Source organism: Lipotes vexillifer, unplaced genomic scaffold (genome assembly GCF_000442215.2).
Source record: "Lipotes vexillifer unplaced genomic scaffold, Lipotes_vexillifer_v1.1 scaffold121, whole genome shotgun sequence".
NCBI lineage: Eukaryota > Metazoa > Chordata > Mammalia > Artiodactyla > Lipotidae > Lipotes > Lipotes vexillifer.
Window position 1 is genome coordinate 1987177 of NW_006773122.1, and position 12257 is coordinate 1999433.

At 42.0% G+C, this 12257-nt stretch overlaps 1 pseudogene; it reads left to right on the forward strand.

Moving 5' to 3' along the window:
* Nucleotides 1-4178: 4178 nt before the first annotated feature.
* LOC103085846 (60S ribosomal protein L12 pseudogene) lies at nucleotides 4179-11832 on the forward strand (annotated as a pseudogene).
* The last annotated feature ends 425 nt before the right edge of the window (nucleotides 11833-12257 follow it).

The following is a 12257-nucleotide window of genomic DNA, read 5'->3' on the forward strand; positions in this document are numbered from 1 at the left end:
ACAGACTCCGGACGCGCAGGCCCAGCGGCCATGGCCCACGGGCCCAGCCGCTCCGCGGCATGCGGGATCCTCCCAGACCGGGGCACGAACCCGCGTCCCCTGCATCGGCAGGCGGACTCCCAACCACTGCGCCACCAGGGAAGCCCCCCTTATTATCCTTTTACCTAGAGCATTTTATAGTATTCCCTTATTATCCTTCTAGTGGCTGTACACTAAAAGGGTGATGATGGGGATGATGTCCCCTCTTTGATTCCTGACATTTTTAACTTGTATCTTTCTTGTTTTCTTTTTCTTGAAAATTTTCTTGATTTTTTTTTTCAATTAAAGGCTTTTGGCTTTATTGATTACTCTCTGACATTTTCTGGATTTCATTCATTTCTGCTGTTATCCTCTTTCCTTCCTTATAGTTGCTATGGGTTTAATTTGTTCTTTTTCTGGTTTCTTAAGGTAGCACTCAGATCATTGATTATTTTTTCGTTCAATTAAAAACGTGTCTAATTTCCCCTGGGATTTCTTCTTTGACTCATGGGTTGTTTATAAGTGTTGTTCAATTTCCATATATTTGGATTTCCCAGTTGTTGTCCTGTGAATGATTTTAAGTTAAATTCCGTTATGGTACAAGAAATACTTTGTATGATTTAGATGTTTAAACTTTTTTTGCTTTTTAAATGTTTCATGGTTTTTCATATAGATCAGAATATGGTACATCTTGGTGACTGTTCCATGTGTCCTTGGGAAGAATGTGTATTCTCTTATTGTTAAGAAGAGTATTCTCTAAATATCAATTAGGTCAAGTCGGCTTGTACTTTTGTTCAGGTCTTTTATATTCTTACTTTCTCTGTACTTGTACCATCTGTTACTGAGAGATGTGTCACCAGAGATTTGTCTATCTCCACCAGAGATTTGTCTATCTGTTCTTTGAGTTCTCAGTTTTGTTTCATGTATTTAGAAGCTCTCTTCTAAGGTGCACATACATTTAAGATAGTTGTATTCTTGGATAATTGACTTCTTTGTCATTATGTAATATTCTTGACTATCCCCAGAAATATTCCTTGTTCTGATGTCTGCTCTGTCTGAGATTAATACAGCACTCTAGCTCTTTTTTTGTTTTTTGATTACAGTTTCCATGGAATATCTTTTTCCACCCTTTTACTTTTATCCTACCTATGTCTTTGTATTTAAAGTGGTTTTTTTTTCATTATTATTGAAGTATAGTTGATTTACACTGTTGTGTTAGTTTCAGGTAGAAAGCAAAGTGATTCAGATATATATATATATATAGTTATATAGTTATATATAGTTATATATATAATTTAGATTCCTTTCCATTATAAGTTACTACAAGATATTGAATGTAGGTCCCTGTGCTATAAAATAGATCCTTGTTGTTTATATATTTTATATATATTAGTCTGTAGTGTAAATCCCAAACTCCTTTTTTATCCCGTCTGTCCTCTTTGGTAACCAAAAGTTTGTTTGTTATGTCTCTGAATCTGTTCCTCTTTTGTAAATAAGTTCATTTGTATAATTTTATTTTAGATTTCACATACAAATGATCTATGAAATTGTCTTCCTCTTTGTGATTTAGTTCACTTAGTATGATAATCTGTAGGTCATGTTGCTGCAAATGGGATTAGTTCATTCTTTTTTATGGCTGAGTAATATTCCATTATATGTGTTTATATATATATATACGCCACATCTGGTTTTTTTTACATGATATCACTTACATGTGGAATCTGAAAAATAGCACAAATGAACTGATTTACAAAATAGAGTCTCACATAGAGAACAAATTTATGGTTACCGAAGCGGGGGAAGGGATAAATTAGGAGTATGAGATTAATAGATACACCCATATATAAAATAAACAACAAGGGTTTATTGTTACAGCACAGGGAACTATATTCAATACCGTACAATAAACTATAAGAAAAGAATTGAAAAAAATATGTGTTTAAACAAATCACTTTGCTGTGTACCTGAAACTATCATAATACTGTAAATCAATTATACTTTAATGAAGAAATGAAAATTATCACTAGTGTATGCATCATTGTGTCACAGGGAGAGGTGGGGCTAAAGCGAAAAAGGGTCTGGGTCACAGAGGGTCTAAATGGTGAGACTTGTATATTCTGATCATCTCCTGCTAACAGTGGGATCTGCAGAAGTGGGACACAGGGGGCCTGGGGTTCAATCAGCTCTAATACCAACCAGCAAAACTGCAGCAGGTTCATCACTTCTAATCTCATCTTCTCAATTACCATATTGGTATGATCAAGCTGACCCATCTCCTAGCAGCAAAGGCAGGAACTAAAGCAACCCAGGGCCCCGCAGGGCTAAGATGCTGAGGACAAAGCTTGCTGTTCTGCTCTCTCAAGAATAGTCACCTAAACGTCCCTCCCCGAAAGAAGAGGCTGAGCTCTTCCTTCCAGGCTAGTGTGTTTTTAGAAAGTTAAATTCTCCAGGTGTTGCACATTTCAGATGGGTCAGGGACATGTTGGAAACTGAGAGGCCCTTAGCATCTCGCAAACAGGCTGGGAGAGTCTTAGGGCAGAGCCCAAAGGAGAAGGCTGTGAGATTGTTCATTGGCATCCAAGAGAGATCAAGCTTGTTGCAATAATTCTCTGTGCTCTTAGCTCCAGGCTCTGCCAGAAGGCAGGACTGTTGGAAAGTGGGAATCCTGACAGGTTCTGGGAAACAACAGGAGTCTATGCCACATCTTCTTTATCCACTCCTCTGTTGATGGACACTTAGATAGCTTCCATGACTTGGCTGTTGTGAACAGTGCTGCTATGAACATTGGGGCACATGTATCTTTTTGATTATTAGAAAGTAAAGACAAAATTAAAATTTTCATCTTTTCCAGTTATATGCCCTGGAGTGGGACTGCTGGATCATAAGGTAGCTCTATTTATAGTTTTTTAGGGAACCTCCATACTGTTCTCCATAGTGGCTGCACCAAATTACATTCTACAGTGGGTTTCTTGTAGAAAGCAAATATTCGGTTTTGCTTTTTTTTTTTTTTTTTTTTTTTTGCGGTACGCAGGCCTCTCACCGTTGTGGCCTCTCCCGCTGCGGAGCACAGGCTCCGGATGTGCAGGCCCACGGGCCCAGACACTCCGGGGCATGTGGGACCCTCCCGGACCGGGGCACGAACCCGTGTCCCCTGCATCGGCAGGCGGACCCCCAACAACTGAGCCACCAGGGAAGCCCTTGGTTTTGCTTTTTTATCCCATATGACAATCTCCTTTAACTGGTGTAGAGCTGACCCTTGAACAATGTGGGTGTTCATCCACCTATTGCTTATCGTCATCCCTCTGTATCCAAGGTTCCTCCTCATCTGGGGGGTCAACCAAGGCAAAGCCCTCTAATCTGTCTCCTTGGCTGCCAACCTCATAATAAAGCTCTTCCTTTTCTCAAAAGCCAGACCCATAGTGTTGGCTTTTATGCCCTTTGGGTAGCGAGGCCTTGCTCAGTAACAATTTTGGACTCCATGAAGGGACTCAGTCTTGTGACAGCCTGCCCGAGGCACTGTAACCCCTGGCAGAGTGTGGGCCCTCACCACAGACCCTGAGTGGCCACCTAGACCTAATTCATCTAGAGGGTCAGCTGTCGAGTTCCTGCTTCCCCGCTGTGGCCCTCCAGGCCCCTCAGTGCTCCTTTCACTTTTGAGAGAAGAAACAGCTCCTAAATCAGATGTCTTTGGGGGTGAGTAACCTTGTTAAAATGCGCCAGTGCCTATATTGTTGAATAATCTCATCAGGATTGTGGGTTAGAGTCCCACCTTAAGAGAGACACTCTAAAAGGCTGCAGCCACTGAGGTACCAAAGGATCAATCAGGTTAGAATCCCAGTCCCTGGGTTAGAGCCCCATGCCTTTTTGTTTGCCTATGTCTGACTGTTTCCTTTGTTAGTATTGGCTAATAGGGGTTGGTCCTTGGATGACTATAGCAAAACTTTCTGGAACCAGGATTAATGGTGGTGGGGGGGCGGGGAGGGCAGTTCTCTGACCCAGGAGGTAAAAGCCATCACTCCCTGCCTAGAGAGCTTGCCTTATAGAGCTGTTGGGATTTTTCACCTGTGCCTAATATAATTACCTGGTGGTATTGATAAAGGTGTGTATTCTTAATGAAACCAGCCTAGATGACCTTGTTGGGGTGAGAGGATAAAGGGGAAATGGGGGAGCATGAAGCAGGTAAGTCTCCACCCCAGAAGAACGTAACCCGTGTCTGGGTTAAAGGACATACAATTGGACATTTTGGGTTTTTCTCACTGAGAGTTTTAACCCTCTTTTGCATGAGCCAAACTAGCAGGGAGTTAGCATTGAAATGCCTTTCAGTGTGTGTGTGTGTGTGTGTGTGTGTGTGTGTGTGTGTGTGTGTGTGTGAAAGTTTGCCGGAGGAACAAGCATTGGTGGTGATGTTAAAGGCCACATGCTATATGGAGGTCTTGGGCAGAATGTATTCTACATGGAAATTTCCCAGGCGCTGAGCTGAGCTTCTCTTTGATTTCTGCTGGGGAGGTAAAATCTTTCGATCATCTACCTGCAAGATTAAACCCCAACATGCCCACAAAGGAAGTCAGGGCTTGGGTATTTCAACCTGTAAACTCCTGAATTCGTCTCTCAAATTCAGCTCTGAGTCTCAGACAGCCTCCTCACTTTGGTTTCTTCAAAGTGATGCTGTCATTTCCTCCACCTGCGTCCACATGAGGTAATTTTATCCAGGTGGTGCGTGAGACAGAGCCTGGGCTCTCCCAGGCCCCTCTGCAATAGGCACGCCTGTCCTCAGCACTCGGGGGGAACTCTTAGGAGCCTCTGACCACCGTGGCTACAGTCTCGGAACTGCCAGGACAGATTTCTTGGCAGACAGGCAGCACGTGTGACGTTTAGGCTACAGTGCTTGGCAATCATCTTTAATGGAAACCTTTTCGGTGTTCCCTAAGGGAACCTTCAAATCCAAGCTGGTCATCTTTGAGACTCTCCATTACCCTTTGTGGCTTCTCCAGGGAATTCTTTTTTTTTCTTTTTAAGTGAATGGTATTTGTTTTTGGTTTTTTTTTGCGCTGCGTTGGGTCTTGTTTGCTGCATGCAGGCTCTTTTCTATTTGCAGTGAGCGGGGCTACTCTTCCTTGTGGTGCGCTGGCTTTTATGGGCGACGGAGGGAAGGCCATTTTCTAGAGATTTGCAGTCCATAGACTGTTCTCAGCTCTTGGGTTTGAAACCTGGGATATTGACTAAGACTTTGACTTAGGGGTTGCCTGTTTTCACGCTCTCCCCAAACATCCATTCTCGGGGGCAAGCTAATCCCTCAGAACAGGCACTAAAATGGAGAGTGGTTGGGGGGGCAAGTGGCCTGTGTGCCCAGGTGCTGCCTATATAGGAACAAAGGGTGCTCGTAGCCACAGATTGGCAAGTCCTGGTGCTTTCCTTCGTCTCTCGTGAACGCCCAGGTTTTCCGGGTGCAGCCAGTATTTCAGCATCACGCACACCTCGAGTCTCTGATAAGACTGCTGCTTGGTGTGCCGCCCCAACCACAAAGGCTGGGAAGAAGCGGCAGGCGTTTGGTGAAGGTAGATGTTCCAGCCTCTTCTGGGGTTTTGCTGGCCAAGAAGTCAACTATCTTGAGCACTGCAGTGGAGGAAACCCAGTGAGCCAGCTGCAGAGCCCAGCTTCACTAAGTGCTTGTTTTTCTTTGAGGAAGGACTCCTGGTTGTGCTACTGTCAGCTCTCTGCCATGCAGTGTGGTTATCATCTTTCCTCAGATCAAGAGTAGGCAGGTACGTTTGACCTGCACTGGTTTTTCTAAGTTATTTTGCAAGGTAAGAATTTGTGGAAGAGATGTAAATGTATAGTTCAATTGAGGACTCTCAGTAAAACCTCTTTTTCCTGTGTCAGAGCCAAATGATTTTTATTTATTCCATCTGTCTCCTCCTTGGGTACCCCCACTTTTCCTGTACTCAGTTCGGCCCAGGGGCTGCTCTGCCTCAGGCCAGGCAATATCCGTTGAGTTAAGTTCCCACAGGTCTAAAGGACTAGGATCACCCAAGGGGATTTGTATGTGTGCCCTCCTCCGTTTCTACCTCTGGTTTATATAATTGGGGGGAAAAAAACATATTTATTGCACAGCTCGCACCAGAGGGCAGACAGCAGAAGCAAGAAGAATTACAGTTCTGCAGCCTGTGGAATGAAAACCACATTTACAGAAAGACAGACAAAATGAAAAGGCAGAGGACAATGTACCAGATGAAGGAACAAGATAAAACCCCAGACAAACAACTAAATGAAGTGGAGATAGGCAACCTTCCAGAAAAAGAATTCAGAATAATTATAGTGAAGATGATCCAGGACCTCAGAAAAAGAATGGAGGCAACGATAGGGAAGATGCAAGCAATGTTTAACAAAGACCTAGAAGAATTAACGAACAGACGCCTAGAAGAGTTAAAGAACAAACAGAGATGAACAATACAATAACTGAAATGAAAAGTACACTGGAAGGAATCAATAGCAGAATAACTGAGGCATAAGAACGGATAAGTGACCTGGAAGACAGAATGGTGGAATTCAGAGCTATGGAACAGATTAAAGAGAAAAGGATGAAAAGAATTGAAGACAGTCTGAGAGACCTCTGGGAAAACATTAAACACAACAACATTCACATTATAGGGGTCCCAGAAAGAGAAGAGAGAGAGAAAGGATCCGAGAGAATATTTGAAGAGATTATACTCCAAAACTTCCCTAACATGGGAAAAAAATGGCCACTCAACTCCAGGAAGCACAGAGAGTCCCAGGCAGGATAAACCCAAGGAGAAACATGCTGAGACGCATAGTAATCAAAGTGACAAAAATTAAAGACAAAGAAAAATTCTTGAAAGCAACAAGGGAAAAACAACATACAAGGGAACTCCCATAAGGTTAACAGCTGATTTCTCTGCAGAAACTCTACAAGCCAGAAGGGAGTGGCATGATATATTTCAAGTGATGAAAGGGAAGAACCTACAACCAAGATTGCTCTACCCGGCAAGGATCTCATTCAGATTTGAAGGAGAAATCAAAAGCTTTACAGACAAGGAAAAGCTAAGAGAATTCAGCACCACCAAACCAGCTCTACAACAAATGCTAAAGGAGCTTCTCTAAGTGGGAAACACAAGAGAAGAAAAGGATCTACAAAAACAAACCCATAACAATTAAGAAAATGGTAATAGGAACATATATATTAATAATTTCCTTAAATGTGAATGGATTAAATGCTCCAACCAAAAGACACAGGCTCACTGAATGGATACAAAACAAGACCAATATATATCCTGTCTACAAGAGACTCACTTCAGACCTAGGGACATATTCAGACTGAAAGTGAGGGGATGGAAAGAGATATTCCATGCAAATGGAAATCAAAAGAAAGCTGGAGGGCTTCCCTGGTGGCACAGTGGTTGGGAGTCCGCCTCCAACCAAAAGACACAGGCTTGCTGAATGTATACAAAAACAAGACCCATATATATGGTGTCTACAAGAGACCCACTTCAGAACTAGGGACACACTCAGACTGAAAGTGAGGGGATGGAAAAAGATATTCCAGGCAAATGGAAGTAAAAAAAAAAAAGCTGGAGTAGCAATACTCATATCAGATAAAGTAGACTTTAAAATAAAGAATATTACAAGAGACAGGAAGGACACTACATAATGATCAAGGATCAATCCAAGAAGAAGATATAACAATTATAGATATATATGCACCCAACATAGGAGCACCTAAGTACCTAAGGCAACTGCTAATAGCTGCTAATAAAGAGGAAATCGACGGTAACACAATAATAGTGGGGGATTTTAACACCTCACTTACACCAATGGACAGACCATCCAGATAGAAAATTAATAAGGAAACACAAGCTTTAAATGACACAATAGACCAGATAGATTTAATTAATATTTATAGGTCATTCCATCCAATAACAGCAGATTACACTTTCTTAAGTGCACATGGGACATTCTCCAGGTTAGATGGCATCTTGGGTCACAAATCAAGCCTCGGTAAGTTTAAGAAAATTGAAATCATATCAAGCATCTTTTCTGACCACAATCCTATGAGATTAGAAATCAATTACAGGGGAAAAAAAAAAAGCATAGACACATGGGGGCTAAAAAATACGTTACTAAATAACCGAGAGATCACTGGAGAAATCAAAGAGGAAATCAAAAAATAGAGACAAATTACAATGAAAACACGATGATCCAACACCTATGGGAGTTGTGGCCGGTTAGGTCAGTTGGTTAGAGCATGGTGCTAATAACGCCAAGGTCGGGGGTTTGATCCCCGTACGGGCTATGGGTGCTTTTACTCCTTACCACCCAAGGTGGTTACACGTCTCTAGCTGAGACTTGGAAGGCACAGGTTACTTAAAGAAAAAAAAAAAAATGTCAAAACCTATGGGATGCATCAAAAGCTGTTCTAAGAGGGAAGTTTATAGCAATACAATCTTACCTCAAGAAACAAAAATCTCAAATCACCAATCTAACCTTACACTTAAAGGAACTACAGAAAGAAGAACAAACAAAACCCAAAGTTAGTAGAAGGAAAGAAATCATAAAGATCAGAGCAGAAATAAATGAAATAGAAACAAAGAAAACAATAACAAAGATCAATAAAACTAAAAGCTGGTTCTTTGAGAAGATAAACAAAATTGATAAGCCTTTAGCCAGACTCATGAAGAAAAACAGGGAGAGGACTCAAATCAATAAAATCAGTGAAAAAGGAGAAGTTACAATGGACACCGCAGAAATACCAAGCATCCTAAGAGACTACTACAATCAACCCTATGCCGATAAAATGGACAACCTGGAAGATATGGACAAATTCTTAGAAAGGTATAACCTTCCAAGACTGAACCTGGAAGAAACAGAAAATATGAGCAGACCAATCACAAGAAATGAAATTGAAACTGATTAAAAATCTTCCAACAAACAAAAGTCCAGGACCAGATGGCTTCACAGGTGAATTCTATCAAACATTTAGAGAAGAGCTAATATCTATCCTTCTCAAACTCTTCCAAAAAATTGCAGAGGAAGGAACACTCCCAAACTCATTCTATGAGGCCACCATCACCCTGATACCAAAACCAGACAAAGATACTACAAAAAAAGAAAATTACAGACCAATATTACTGATGAATATAGATGCAAAAATCCTCAAAATACTAGCATACAGAATCCAACAACACATTAAAAGGATCATACACCATGATCAAGTGGGGTTTATCCCAGAGATGCAAGGATTCTTCAATATATGCAAATCAATCAATGTGATACACCATATTAACAAACTGAAGAATAAAAACCATATGATCAGGCTTCCCTGGTGGCGCATGGGTTGAGAGTCCGCCTGCCGATGCAGGGGACACGGGATCGTGCCCCAGTCTGGGAAGATGCTACATGCCACGGAGCGGCTGGGCCCGTCCGTGAGCCATGGCCGCTGAGCCTGCGCATCTGGAGCCTGTGCTCCACAACGGGAGAGGCCACAGCAGTGAGAGGCCCGTGTACCGCCAAAAAAAAAAAAAAACAATCAAAAAATGGGCAGAAGACCTAAAGAGACATTTCTCCAAAGAACACACACAGATGGCCAAGAAACACATGAAAAGCTGCTCAATATCACTAATTACTAGAGAAATGCAAATCAAAACTACAATGAGGTATCATTGCACACCAGGTACAATGGGCATCATCAGAAAATCTACAAACAAAAAATGCTGGAGGTGTGGAGAAAAGGGAGCCCTCCTGCACTGTTGGTGGGAATGTAAATTGATACAGCCACTATGGAGAACAGTATGGAGGTTCCTCAAAAATCTAAAAATAGAATTACTATGTGACCCAGCAATCCTACTACTGGGCATATACCCAGGGAAAACCATAATTCAAAAAGACACATGCACTCCAATGTTCATTGAAGCACTATTTACAATAGCTAGGTCATGGAAGCAACCTAAATGCCCATCAACAGATGAATGCATAAAGAAGATGTGGTACATATATACAATGGAATATTACTCAGCCACAGAAAGGAACAAAATTGGGTCATTTGCAGAGACGTGGATGGATCTAGAGACTGTCATACAGAGCGAAGTAAGTCAGAAAGAGAAAAACAAATATCACATATTAACGCATATATGTGGAACCTAGAAAAATGGTACAGATGAACTGGTTTGCTGGGCAGAAATAGAGACAGATGTAGAGAACAAACGTATGGACACCAAGGGGTGACAGTGTCGGGGGGGGGGATGAATTGGGAGATTGGGATTGACATGTATACACTAATATGTGTAAAATAGATAACTAATAACCTGCTGTATAAAAAATAAAATTTAAAAACAAAACAAAACACAGCTCTCTGTATATGCCTGAATGCCCTATTCCTTTGCTGGGAGGGGATCTACAAACAGAACTAAATGACTTTCTCACCAGAAAAAGTAGGCCTTAGAGAACTCGCAGATCAAGCGTAAGCCCTGCAAACTGTGCAGGAGACAACCCTCAACCAGAAGGTCCTGGACAAATTCTACGAAAGGTAAGAGTGGATGTTTGGGCTGATGGGAGGCAGGAAGTGCCAAGAGGGCTGACCCAACAGTGGTAAAATTCTGTCTAGATGCCAAGGTTCCAAATGTAAAGCAGTACCCTTTAAAGAGGCATGTGAAGGAAGATACAAAGTCTCTGATAACCACCTTTCTTAAGTGCTAATTAAGCTGACCTTGTCAGATACAAAAAAACTGGTACTGGAAATTATTGTTTTGTACGGGATTTGAGAGTCACTAACCAAGTTGTAGATATGTACATCTGGTAGTACCAAATCCTTACACTTTGCGTACAACTTTATTTGGAGACTTCTGCTGGTTTACAGTTCTGGACTTAAAAGATGGCTTTTACTGCATATCCCTAAGTCCTGAGTCCCAGGAACTGTTTGCCTTTGAATGGGACAATCCAGAGATAATATATAACAACTGTATTATTGGATGGTACTCCCACAGGATTTAAGAATGCCTCCACCATCTTCAGGGAAGTCTTATCCAAGGACGTAAGTGATCTCCCATTAAATGAGGGAGTCTTACTGTGATAGACTAATTACTAATAAAAATAAGGGAGCCTCAGACCAAAATACAATCCTCACTTTAAAGTTGTGGGCAGACCGGGGATATAAAGCCTCCAAGTGAAAAGTGCAAATCTCTCAACCAACTGTAAAATACCTAGGATTTGAGTTATCAGAAAGACAGAGACTTCCGGCTTGGAGGGGACCAAGGTGCAACTTATTCAGTTCTTCCGAATCCAGGTTCATCTGACCCCAGCTGCCTCCACCCTGCCGCCTAAGTTGGACCCCAACGATACCAAAGTTGTATACCCGAGGTGTATCAGTGGGGAGGTTTGTGCCACATCTGCCCTGGCCCCCAAGAGCTGCCCCTGGGTCTATCTGCAAAAAAAACGTTGGTGAGGACATCGCCAAGGCAACTGGTGATTGGAAGGGTCTGAGGAGTACAGTGAAACTGACCATTCAGAACAGACAGACCCAGATAGATGTGGTACCTTCTGCCTCTGCCCTGATCGTCAAAGCCCTAAGGGAACCACCAAGAGACAGAAAAAAGCAGAAAAACATTAAGCACAGTGGAAACATCACTTTTGATTGTCAACATTTCCTGATTGATGCATCATCAATCTTTAGCTAGAGAACTCTCTGGAACCATTAAAGAGATCCTGGGGACTGCCCCGTCTGTGGGCTGCAATGTTGATGGCTGCCACCTTCACGACATCATAGATGACATCAACAGTGATGTGGTGGAATGCCCAGCTAGTTAAGAACTGCAAGGAAAAATAATTTAATAAAGGGATATTTGATAACCATTTAAAAAAAATTACTACTGGACCATTAGCTAGGGTGACTGTACCCACCATCAGAAGGCAATGGCGAGGATTCTCAGGAATGGCTATGTTTTGTCCTATTTGGATCCCTAACTTTGGTCTCATGGCCAATTCCTATGTTAGGTTCTCAAAGGAAATGACAGCCATTAAGCTGGACTGTGGAATGCCAAATGGAGTTCTATCCCATACAAATAATCAATAAAGTCTATTCTAGCAGATTTGACTGATCAGCCTTTAGAAAATTGGGATATGGAAATGTTCATGGACAGGAGCAGCTTCATGGACCAGGGACTCTGAAAGGCTGGGCATGCAATAGTAACTCATCAGGAAGTCCTAGAAGCAGAAGCCCTCCTCCAGGAATG